Below are 12,746 nucleotides of genomic sequence, written 5' to 3'. Positions count from 1 at the left end.
GTTTGCTAACCGACTCAGATGGTGCTCTGGATAAGATATCGTACTGGCAAGACGAGATCAGATGTTGCAGTGAGTTCGATTCTCACTATATATTTTTTGATGAATAATCCAATAGGATGAAAATCCTATGAAATGTTTTCCTTCATTCGTGAATGTAGTGGTCATGGATCATTTTGTTTGGGAGCTCGAGTCTTTATGACACCGTAGTTTTGGATAAAAAAAAGGAAGGCCTTTATGCAACCAAAGTTAGTTTTTCCTCGGTGGTTGTCGGGTTAACGTCTTGGATGCTGGCGGTGGGTAAGATGGCTATCCGGTTCACCGCTCTGACGACGTCATCACGCTTGGCTATCTTCAGTCCCACAACACGAACAACTCCATCTCGGCCGGGATGAAGTTTTGTGATGCGACCTAGTGGCCACAAAGCTGGTGGTAAGTTGTCTTCCTTGATTACCACGATTTTTCCAACCTCCACCGGAACCGCCGATTTGCTCTCCTTCCTAGCGCGAGTTTTTAGTTGGGCGAGATATTCGGAATACCAACGAGCTCAGATACACTGCATCCGTTTTGTGGTGAGCTTCCAATTGTCGAGATGGTTGTCGGGCTTTGCAGTAACATCGACATCGTCGACGGCTTGCAAGTTAGTGCCCACAAGGAAGTGTCCTGGAGTTAACACCTCGAGATCATCGGTTTCCGTCGGGATCGGTGTGATTGAACGCGAATTGAGGCACATTTCCACTTCAGTGAGCAGTGTGGTCATGTCCTCGTAGCTCATGAATATGGTGTTTGGCAGACTTCACCGCTGCTTCCCATAATCCACCGAAATGCGGAGCTCGCGGAGGAATGAATTTCCACTGGATTCTTTCCGTTGCACACCAGTTATATATCTGCTCCCTGTCTTCGCTGTTCTTCTTCAGCATGTCGTACAATCGGTGAAGAGCGTTCGATGCAACTTTGAAAGCTGTTCCGTTGTCCGAATGAATTTCCCTCGGACGACTGCGACGGGCAACGAAGCGACGAAGTGCTGTCACTGGCTGACAGAAAGGCGGGCGTTGACAGATCCGACACCAACTCAATGTGAACTGCCTTCGTAACGAAACATACGAAAATAGCACCATATGCCTTTGTTGGACCATGACGACGAATCGGCGACTTGATAAAAATAGGCCCAAAATAGTCAACTCCACACACAGCGAAAGGGCGATCTTGGATCACACGGCACTTGGGTAGATCTGCAGAACTCTGCTCAACGAAAGTCGGCTTCTGCCGGAAGCATTTCATACAGCCATGGTACGTATGGCGAGCTAAATTTCTTCCTCCGTGAATCCAATATATTTGGCGAATAGTGGCAATCATCAGCTGCGGTCCAGCATGCAAAAGCGTTCGATGGTAATGCTCCGTTATAAGCTTTGCCAGTGGATGTTTAGCCGAAAGAACTGCTGGATATTTGACACTCTGCGCAACGTCTGCATTCCTTAGGCGACCACCAACGCGAATAATACCATCATCACAGAGGAAAGGACGTAGGTATCGTAACTGCGACGACAGTGGATTTTTCGTACGGTTGGGTTTTCGGAACTCGGAGAGTTCTTCCGCGTATAGCTGTGACTGGGCTAACCGGAGAAGCGCACGATCCGCCTCGGCTAAATCTTCAGCTAAAAGGTAGACGATCGGTATCTCATTGGGCGTAGAAAACGGCGTAGCAAGTTGATTTTTCCTCCTTATAGCTGCTGCTTGGAGTGCCTTGATGTATTTGATACAAGCGGCGGTTATCCGGTTGAGTTGCTTGAACGACGAATACCGAGTGAACAGCTGGTCTGCAAAATCCTCCTTTTCGGAAACGGTGGCAGCTAAACTGACAGAAGGACATTCTTCAGCGACCTCTGGTGAATCATTCTCCGGCAAAACACATCGTGGCCAATATTCCGATGACGACGACAGCCAATCTGGACCGTTCCACCATCGAGCTTGGTTGAGAAGTTCGGAGGGCTGTAGTCCACAAGAAAGTTCGTCGGCTGGATTCTGCACTCCCGGGACGTGTCTCCAATTGAAACCTTCAGTGCCAGTCTGGATAGCAGCAACGCGATTAACAACAAAGGATCTCCATCGATGCGGTGGCGACCTCAACCATTGGAGGACTGTGGTTGAGTCAGACCAGAGATAATCTTGTTCTGATGACCCAATCGCGCCTTGTACCTTCCGGAACAACTTTGTGGATAGAACAGCTGCGCATAGCTCCAAACGTGCAATCGAATGTTTCTTGGCCAAAGGAGCAACCTTGGATTTGGAGGTCAATAACCGCACTCTGATTTCGCCAGAAAACTCGGAACGAACGAAGCAACAAGATCCATATGCAACTTCAGATGCGTCACAGAAAAAATTGAGCTGGATCGAACAATCTGCAAATTCGTTGACAAACCGATTTGATTTTTGAATTTCTGAGTTATAGTGATCTACAAAGGTAAGTTTTGAGTCCAATATAATACCAAGATCTCTTATCTTATTGATTCTCTCCACAGGCTAATTTTCTAATGTAACAATTTCATACGACGGATATTTTTTCCTTTTAAATACAATATGTGAACATTTTTTCACGTTTAGTTCAAGAAGACTTTTACTGCACCATTTGTAAGAAATATTTATTTCATTTTGAAACACCCTGAAATCTTCTTCGTTATTGACTATCATATAAAGCTTCATATCGTCTGCATATATAAGCACGTTTAGCTGGTTCAGTAAATAAGTAATGTCATTGGCGTATAAGATAAATAATAAGGAACCGAGGTGGGAGCCTTGAGGCACACCAGATGTAACGGTGATGTTTATCGAAAGTGAACCATTGAATCTAACAATTTGTGTACGGTTTGTCAAATACGACTCAATCCATTTCAGCAGTTGTGCACTGAATCCGTTTTTATGTAGCTTAAAAATTAACGAAGGGATGTCGATTATATCAAAAGCTTTGGTGAAGTCCGTGTATAGAGCCTGAACGGAATTTCCTTGATCCATGGAGTGGATATTATTGAATTCGTTCAAGTAAATTAGTCGCTGTAGATCGTCCTTCAACAAATCCATGTTGCTTTTCAGTTATGAGTATTTTTATTTGATTATATATTTTTTCATTCACTATTGCTTCAAAAAGTTTCGGTATGCACGATAAGATTCTATATCCTGGTAATTTTTAATATCAGACTTTTTCCCCGACTTGAAAATAGGTACAAGAAAACATTCTTTCCATACTTGAGGAAAACACCGGATTTCAACGATGAGTTGAACAGAAGAAACAAGGGCATACTTAGTTCATTTACAAGATTTTTTTAAAGTAATGGAGGAATTCCATCAGGCCCGGGCCCTTTGGAGCTATCCAAGGAGTAAATTGATTTGTGTATTTCCTCAAGGGTGATTGAATCTACCACAGTCAATGATGCTGAGTCGAAAAAATAATCGAAAAACGCAGTGTCACGATCGGCTTCCGAAAAACTGGTGTAGACGCTAGCTAGTCAGCTAGTTTTCGAGAAATTAGCAATTGAAAAAGATGTGTACATCAACTCGACATCGTAGTTCAAAATAGAAAATTAACAAAAAGTCGCTGCGAACATCCGTTATTGTCGGAATCGTTTATTTTTTACAGTTATTGGATAGATCACAAGTAAATTAAACAGTCTGTATTAAAAGTTAATAAAAATAGTGCACAGTATTGTTTTAATAGCCATCGTCCCCACTTACCCCGGTGTATCTTATGCTATTTTATCCCTTTCTTCAATAAATTTGTCAAAAACAGATTCAAAATGTCTTTATCATCAAATTGATTAATTTACCTCAATTTATCCGTTTCTGATCCAACTGTGCCAAGATAGCGTGCGGTTAAAAGAATCCAACCACTAGGTATTTACTAGGACGGCATTTCTAAGTTGTATCCTTAACTGCTAAACAGAAAGCGAGTCCAGTCCATCCATCGACGGCCATTGATAGCAATCTATCTCCCCACGTCCGTCGCTGCACAAACACACGCCGATATTTACCTTCTCTGACAGTATAAATATTGATTGCTTTATTACATTGGATTTGTGAAATGAAACGTCTCCGTTTGATTTGGTAGGACAGAACTCACAAATCATTTTCAATGTCGATTGGTGGAAAGGCCTACCCCACGAACGATTTTTAGTGGGGCGCTTATTTGTTTTTTTTTTGTGGTTAAGTTACTTGGCTAAAGTGATAAACAAACTTTCTGAAAGTAACTTGTACAATAAAAGACATTTATCTGTGAAAAAAAAATCGATGGGTTACATCGATTTCATAATGGCGTTAGCGCGTAATGGCATGCCGCATGGGATGATTAGAGCTTGAACACCTCCGCCTGATGAACCATTTAAATTGTCCTTCCGTTCACCTTGATTATTCTGAAAGTGGACACGTGTGAAACGAAAATGAAGCAGTCGTTTGCGCCAATCGACGATTATTGAGTTTCACTGTTGCATGACATTGATATTGGGTTAGTATTCGTTCACTTACTGACACGGGAATTGTGAACATGAAAAAAAATCTATTCGATAATTAAAAATTAAACAGCCATTAATTCTAGCTGAAGGAGAAATACCAGAATAGACATTTGAAAGTACAAACACATCAAACTTCTCATTTTGAATTTATTTTTAAATAATCGAAGCCGAGTGTAATAAGTCACTACCAGTTTTAAAGAATAAATGATGAGTGTCCTTCTCGGGATTTCCCGAACGGGAATTCCCGGGAATAAAAATTATTCGGGAATTCCCGAATCCAAAAGCAAATAAAAACTGCTAAATCAGATTGAGCAAAGAAAATGATTGTTCTACCTTGATGTGAGAGGGGGTGTTATTTTAAAAAATTTCAAAAATCTGAAAAAATAACTTTAAAATCTAGTAAAATAAATAAAGGTTCATATCGTGAGAGGGGAGCCTTACACACAGCCCCTTTTATCCAATTTAATCTTATTGAACTAAATCAGATGTATTTTGAAAAATTTCTAAGTAAGAGAAGAAATCAAATTTTTTTTATCCAATTTCGATATATACTTTTTTCGTATCCTTTGATAAAATTTCAATCTGCGAATCTATAATTTTCCGTGAGAGAATGTTTTCCATTATAAATGTATTAAATGAAAGTACATTATACACTTGTTGTTGCAAAAGATGAACATTTTAAGATATCTTTAAATTAACTTTTTTTTTCCCTGAGCTTAGTAGTTTATTTATTTCGTCAACCGTAACGTAGACTACATAGTTTACATGTGAATTTCCTTAAGAATAGGTTTAAGCAGTGTCTGCTTTACAATTTCTCCTTAAGAGTTAAGATTTCTTCGATTAAAATATTGTTTGAGTTTTTGCCGAGACATTGTAAAGTCAATGGTTTCGCAGTGTTGATTGTAAGAGGCCATCATGCGATTTATTGGCCCGTTTTTCGCGTAGTTTGTGCGATAGTGATTAATGAAAAACAAATTTCGATTTCGGAGTTGCCGAGAAGGTGCATAAAAGTTTAATTTTGATAGAATTTCTTTTGAGTCAATACGCTGCGAAACAATATCGTTTACAAATGAAACCATTGCATATTCACGGCGTTCTTTTAGTGTTTGTATGTCAATGAGCATGCAGCGCGCTTTATATGATGGAAGTGGAAATGATGTCCAACCTAATTTACGAAGAGCATATAGTAGAAATTGCTTTTGTACTGATTCTATTCTTTCTTCGTGTGAAATTGAATAAGGGGACCAAACAACGCTGCAATATTCCAGTAAAGCCCTTACATAGGCAATATATAGTGTTTTTATTGTGTATGGGTCTTGAAAATTAAAGCAAAAGCGCTTAATAAAGCCCAGCATGTTATTTGCCCTATGGATGATAGTATTGTAATGGTCTGTGAAAGTAAGTTTAGAGTCTAAGATAATTCCTAAATCCCTAACTCGTTCACATTTGTCTACATTCTGATCTCCTAATGTAATTGTGATGTTTGGTGTTGTTCTTTTTCTGCTAAATGATATTAAATTGCATTTTTTTACATTGAGCTTCAGAAGGCTTTTTTTGCACCACTGGTAGAAAATGTGAATTTCATTCTGGAATATGCTGATGTCTTCTTCACTTCTTATTTCCAAATAGAGCTTCATGTCGTCGGCATAAATGAGCATTTTGAGATTTTTGAGAATAAAGGAAATGTCGTTTACATAAAGTATGAAAAGTAGAGGTCCTAAATGAGATCCTTGCGGAACTCCTGAAGTGACTTGAATAGGGAGCGATTTCTTTCCATTGAAATTTATTATTTGTTGGCGATTCGTCAGGTATGATTCAAGCCATTTCAGGAGTTTAGATTTTATTCCAATTTTTTGTAATTTGAAAAGAAGCATTGGTATGTCTATGCGATCAAATGCCTTACTAAAGTCTGTATAAAGAGCTTCCACATGGTTGCCATTATCCATTGCATTCAATGAGAAGTCTATAAATTCAATTAAATTAGTTGAGGTTGAACGGCCTTTGAAAAAGCCATGTTGCCTGTCAGTTATTCGGTTCTTAATTTGGGAAAATAATTTTTCGTTTATAATTGCTTCAAAAAGCTTGGGAATGCAAGAGATAATGGCTATCCCGCGATAATTTCGAATGTCAGACTTTCGACCAGATTTGAAAATAGGCACTAAAAATGAGCTTTTCCAAATTTTAGGAAAATTTCCTGATTCCAATGACATATTGAAAAGCCAAAACAATGGAGCTGTCAGTTCCATTGCCAAACTTTTCATGAATACAGGAGGTATCCCGTCTGGTCCTGGACCTTTCGAAGCGTCTAGATTTTTTAGTCCTTGCAGAATATCCTGCACATGAACTTGATTAATGCTAATGTCCCTTGAGAATTCTGGGAAAAATGAAAAATAATCGCGATCACGATCTTCTTCATTAAATGTCGTATAAATTTCTTGAAAGAAATCTGCAAAAAGATTGCAAATTTGCTCCGAGTTATCACCGACATGTTCGTCAAGGTGCATTCTTGACGGAAAATTCCCAGATTTCAACTTCGTTTTCACGTAGTTGAAAAATTTCTTTGGACAAGTCTTTATTTCAAGCTCAGTTTTCTCATTATATTCTTCAAGTGCATTGCTAATGACCAAGTTCAGTTGATCGCATAAGTTCAAATACGATGCTAAATTTTCATTAGTATTGTGTTTTTTGTAAAATTTGTGTGCTTTTTGTTTCCGATTCTTTAAGCTCATGATTTGTCTGTTGAACCAGACCGGGTACTTAGAGTTTCGGTGACGTCTTCTTTTCTTCAATGGTGTTTCTTGTGAGATAATTCCAAATAAAATTTTGTAAAAGACGTCAGCAGCAGTTTCGACATTTCCTTCATCCCTAAAAATTTCTTGCCAATTGACACTGTTTAATCTATTCTTAATGTTTTCATAATTTGCAGATTGGTATTCAAAGACTTCTTCATATTCGCAATCGTTGGGTCTTTGATGTTCATGTATAAATATGGAATATTCAATCGCCGTGTGAAACGTCTCGTTTTTCCATAAAGGGTTTTGCGCTTCAATAACGCAAAAATCTTCATAAATGTTTGTTAGTAAAAGGTCTAAATAGCAATTCTGCTGGTTTTTTATGTGATTAATTTGATTCAATCCCAAATTAGAAATTTTGTCAAAAATGAATTGCAAAGTTTCATTATCCCCAACGACTGGGAGTAATATGCTTTCATTTTCAGAGTCCTCGATGAAGTCAGCGTGGCGTTGATTGAAATCCCCATAGATATGAATTTTAACCTCAGCACATAGATGAGATATTACCTCTTCTGCAGTGACGAGGAATTTTTCATAAGTATTTTTATGAGCATGGTCTGGTGGAAAATACACTGAGGCAAACACGTGTGTTTCACCTGCTATGTGTGCCTTCACCCAAACCTGCTCAAATTCATTGAATTTTTGGGTTGGAATTATTTCAGAATTAAAGCTATTAGAAATGGCTATAAGAACTCCGCCACCTGACTTCTTCTGAGACATTTGAAAATTTCTGTCGTCTCTGAATACGTTATATGCACTCCCAAAAATTTCTTCACTGCGAACGCTTTCATCCCAGCTAGTCTCAGTTGCTAGAATGACTGAGAAGGACGAGCTTAATACATTTTTATAAATATCCTTCATTTTGGCTGAGCTTTTCATGCGATTGAAATTTTGACAATAAATCAAAATTTCAGTCGCACTCTGTCTTTCGGAAGAATTTTTTGAATGTGCATCTGCTTCAAAAGTGTTTGTATCTAATTCTACTTCCGTAGAAGGCGTCCTTACTTGCGAAAATTTGAAGGGAGAGTGTGGAACTTATTGGTGCTTTCGCGAAGTTGTTGTAGACGATGAGTCCGCTCGCTGGTCAAAAATCGCTGATAGGATTGTAGATCAGCAACAGCGTCTGTCGCGCCCACCCCGAACTCCTGATGTACTTCTGTAAAGATGCGCTGCAGGTGGTCAGGAGCAGTAGGTAGGCCCTCCGATGCTAGCATCATTTTGATGCTCGTCGACGTCATTCCTTCAATACAGACAGTTGCCGGCTGGTCCTTTAGGAATGCAAGATACATACGGACCACTTTCATGATTTTTGGGTCACGTAGTCTTGCCTTCAAAAAACGACCGTCTCCTTCCACCGATTGTTCAGTGAGGCGGACAATGGGAGGACGTAAAGGATCTAGTTCGAATTGGCTGCCGTCATTGATTTGTGGTAATGAATTGTTCAATTCCTTGGATTCGTGGTCTTTATGCCTCATGACGTTAGAGTGATCTGCGTTGATTGTCTCTCCTTTTTTGAAGCTGATGAACCGTGCTTTTGATGTGGTCGTTGAAAGGCCCGCAATAGGATGTTCGATGGATGATGGTGGACCAGAAAATTGCGTTTTCGCCATAGCCAGTAAGTTTTTGTCTAGTGGTAGTTGTGGATGGTTGCTGCTGTTTCTATGGTTTTTGTTTCTGTTGCTGTTGTTGTTATTGTTGTTGTTCCTGTTATTGATGTGAGTAACGTTGTGCTTGATATTGTTGTTGCTTTTGTTGTTCGTGTTGTAGTTGCTGTTGATATTGTTGTTGTTCTTGCTGTTTTTGTTGTTGTTGTAGTAATTTTGTTTGTCATTGGCATAATTTTGTCGTTTTTGGTTACGTTTCTTTCGACGAGATTTTTCAGCAGCTTTTTCTTGGAGTCTACGAGAGCGTTGTTTAGTATCAAATTGTGTCCAGTCAAGCTTCCAGTGCCATTTGTTGCCCAAAAATCTCCATCCAGGGGATGTATGGTTATTTTTAGGAAGAGCGCTTTTTTGGCTGACTTCAGCTAATTCTTTTTCCAGCGTCTGATGAGGTATTATGACTTCTGGAGATTTCATCTGGAAGTTGGAAATAGCTTCTGACACTAATTAAGGACACATATTAAGGTTAGCGCAAGGTTAACACGACGAATTTTTAATGATACTCATTTGCAACTTTAATAACTTTGATATTTTAGTATTATTCTAATATTTTTTTATAGTGAACCAGAAATATCGTGTATGTTACTCTGAAGTTCATTTTTCATTTTGATTTTAGTTTTTTTAAAATTAAATTATGATTTGTCATTCTGATGTCTGACGCTTTTGGAACTCTACGTCCAATGATTTGCTCTCGAATTTAAAGCTCTAATCCAAAATTTTAACTTTATTCAATCTGGAATAAATTAATTGAAATTTTAGCCCCTCGTGTCAAACAGTAAGAAATTCGCAACAGTGAATAATGTGTAAATAAATGCAAAAAATTTAAAAATTGGTTTTGACTGGTTTGGGCGTGTTGAACTACCAGCTTTCATTCCTGAGATTCAAGCTTACATATGAAAATTGGTAAACATTAATTTAATAAATTAATGCACTTTAAAAAAAACTGTTAAATGTTACAAATATATGGCAAATAAAGGTTTTTAAGGAATGGTCTACTTTCTCGTTGATTTCGAGTAATTTTGACTTCTGAGAAAAAGTATCCTAAATGTTCTTTTTTCCAGTTCTATGAAAATTCATTAATTTGACGAAATTTCAAAAAACTGTTTAACTTAAATACCTCAATGATATTTTTAAAGCAAAACGTATTGCAGTATTCAACAAATTTGTTGATAAAATAAAAACTTTAATATACAACTCTTTCAAACTACATCTTGTGTTGTTAGAAATGAAAGCTTTTAAACATGAGAAAACTGGAAATGAGCCTATTTGTCGAAAAATTATAATTTTGTAAGCGTCAGAAATCCCTGGTCTCTTAAATCTAACGGTCTAAAATGTACCACCATTCTGGATTTTTTTTATAAAAAAGATCATATGTTAACCAAGAAAAGAGAAAAAATAGAAAAGAGAAAAAATAAGCCCCTCTAAAGTGAGCATTCCGGATTGCCCAATGTTATCCGGACTTGCCCGGAAATTCAAGGATAAATTCAAGATAAGTCAAATAAAAGCTTTATAAACGCTTACAAAACTATCTGAAAACAAATGGTCGAAACAAGAATATAGTTAAGCATTTTTCTTGACTATAATAAAACAAAATCAAAATAAAATCGTCATTAAACGAGCTGCACAAAAAAAGCCATGATACAACTTCCTAATGCTTGTTGGCTTAATCTTTGTTACTTGGGATGCGGCCCGAATACCCGAATTTTATAAAAAATTAAACGGCTTTTGGATTGATTCTCATTATTTGCAAAATTTCCCGACCCTCTCCGATTCGGCTCAACATCAGAAGGATTACATATTATAATGTAAATAAAAAAAAAATCCGAAGATTTCTGTGAATCGGACCACTCTTCTCCGAATGGAAGCCCCCTAATTCTCAAAATTTTTGCCTTTTTCCCAAAAACAGCCATTTTTTTGTCAATATCTCAGAAACCATAAAAGTTACAGATGAGATAAGAAGATCCTTGTTTTGAAGATAAGGTTGTTGTCAATCGTTAATAATGTGTTCGGTGTTGCCTGATATTTTAGCTTAAATTGCGAGTGTTTCAAAAATGCCCCCACTTTTCGATTTTATGGCGCCAATGTGTTCAGCGTTGCTTGTGGAGTAAGTAGAGACCCTTTTTCTTCCTCCAAACTGATATCATGAGGGATAATGAATTCAATTAGGATTGAGCTTTTTCCTAGATATTCGAAATATTTTAGTTTCAGAGATACCTATAACTTTTTATCAAAGCCTTATAAGGCTTTGATAAAAAAAAATCCACAATTTATAAAAAAAATATTGAAAAAGTCTTTTTTATCTGTCATCACTTAAAAATGTTTTAAATTTTTTATACTAAAGAATTTAACTAGTTCAAAAAATTAAAAATTAAAATTAAAAAATTCCGAGTTTGAAATTCCTTTGAAGTTCCCTTTAATTCTCATACTTTGTCGAATGATCAAAACTTCAATAACTTTTTTATTAGATGTCAAAATAACTCACAGTTTTAGAAAAAAGTTGATCGTTGTTCTAAAGTCAAACTATAAAAGATTGGAACTGTATCACTTTTTTCGATTTCAGATTTTTTCAACTTTTCGATCTGAAATAAGTCGATTATTCAATTTTGTGCAATGTAATTTGTGTAAAGGTTTTTTCATGGAAATATCCATTTTTTCCAATTTATTGAAAATTTAGATTTTTTTTTATGCACCCCACCCCTTCGTGAAATTTCAACTCCTAATGGAAAAAGAAGGATTTCAAATTAGCCTCGGCCTTATACTTAATTGAAAACTTTTTGAGCTAAAGCGCAAAAACATTTCAATTATAGCCAGGGCCGTAGGAAGAACCGACTCATGAGGGGGGTTTTGGTGACTAATTTTTACCTATGATTTTTTGTCTAACGACACACGGATAAAAAAATTAAAATATATTATGTTTGTAACTACATTATTATTCATTTTTAAGAACTCATTAACAGTTTTCGTATGAAATTGTAACTTAAGAGAAGACAGGAATGACACAAAGATGGTAAAGTGTCATTAAAAAACCTTAAAAAATTAACTTTAGAAAACTGGTCTTTAGCCTAAAGGGTGAGCTAAATTTTTTTAATGAAATCTCTAGAAATAAAATATGAAATTTGCTTTCATCGATGGTTAAAATTTTTTGAATTGGTTATAAAATCTGGTAGATCAAAGTTATTTGATTTGAGCATAAAATAAGTTTTTTTGAGGGTAGCCTTCAATTTCTTAAAAAAAAAACTTATTCTATACTCAAATCAAACAAGCCCAATCTTCTAAACTCTTTTGCAAATTCCAAGATTCTAACCTTTGATGAAAATAAATAAAATTTTCCAAAAAAACAGGAAGATTAAAAAAATTTCGAATCAAATTTGCTTGATGCAAACTTGAACAAAATGTATGATTTTAGTATTTTAGTTTGAAATTTGGCTTTAAAAAAATACAATATTAATAGCGTTCAACAACACACCGAAAACAAAAATTGTGCAGAGTTTTTCGATGAAGATCAGATAGATGTTTCTTAAACAGAATTTTTTTTCATAAAGAATCAATTTCATACTAAAAATCCTGTGGATGATTTTTTTTAACCCTTCGTTTCATAAAGTAACAAATTTGCAACAATTAATGTATGGAAAAATGGAAAAATCGTATTTTATTTTAATTTTTTTTCGTGATGTACTCATCATTTTGAACTGTTTAAAATGATTTTTAAGGAAAAATAAAAAATCATGAAACGAAGGGTTAAATATATTTTGAGATATTTTGCATGAATCAAAGCTCAGAAAATTAACTGAAATTCA

The sequence above is a fragment of the Uranotaenia lowii genome, chromosome 3 (genome assembly GCF_029784155.1).
Source record: "Uranotaenia lowii strain MFRU-FL chromosome 3, ASM2978415v1, whole genome shotgun sequence".
Classification (NCBI taxonomy): Eukaryota; Metazoa; Arthropoda; class Insecta; order Diptera; family Culicidae; genus Uranotaenia; species Uranotaenia lowii.
Note: the sequence above shows the minus strand (reverse complement) of the source record.